General features: G+C 31.5%; 1 pseudogene; it reads right to left on the minus strand.

Annotated features, from left to right (window-relative positions):
• The window catches only part of LOC110314388, a 90722-nt pseudogene that overhangs the window by 652 nt on the left and 89683 nt on the right, over positions 1-387 (minus strand).

Raw genomic sequence — 387 nt, forward strand, 5'->3', positions numbered from 1 at the left:
ATAAACAAACTCAAAGAAAAAACTCACACGATTATCTCCTTAGATGCAGAAAAATCATTTGACAAAATACAACACCCCTTCATGTTAAAAGTATTAGAGAGATCAAGAATTCAAGGACCATACCTAAACACAATAAAAGAAATTTACTGCAAACCACAGCCAATATCAAATTAAATGGAGATGATTGATCTTTTGGGGCATTCTATTATATCTTCACTTTCATTTGTCTCTTTAATTTCCATAAATATATCACAAAGACTTGGAAAGTTACTTCCCATTGATAGAACAGCTCATTCTTCTTCTTCTTCTTCTTCTTCTTCTTCTTCTTCTTCTTCTTCTTCTTCTTCTTCTTCTTCTTCTTCTTCTTCTTCTTCTTCTTCTACTTCT

Source organism: Mus pahari, chromosome X (genome assembly GCF_900095145.1).
Source record: "Mus pahari chromosome X, PAHARI_EIJ_v1.1, whole genome shotgun sequence".
Lineage (NCBI taxonomy): Eukaryota > Metazoa > Chordata > Mammalia > Rodentia > Muridae > Mus > Mus pahari.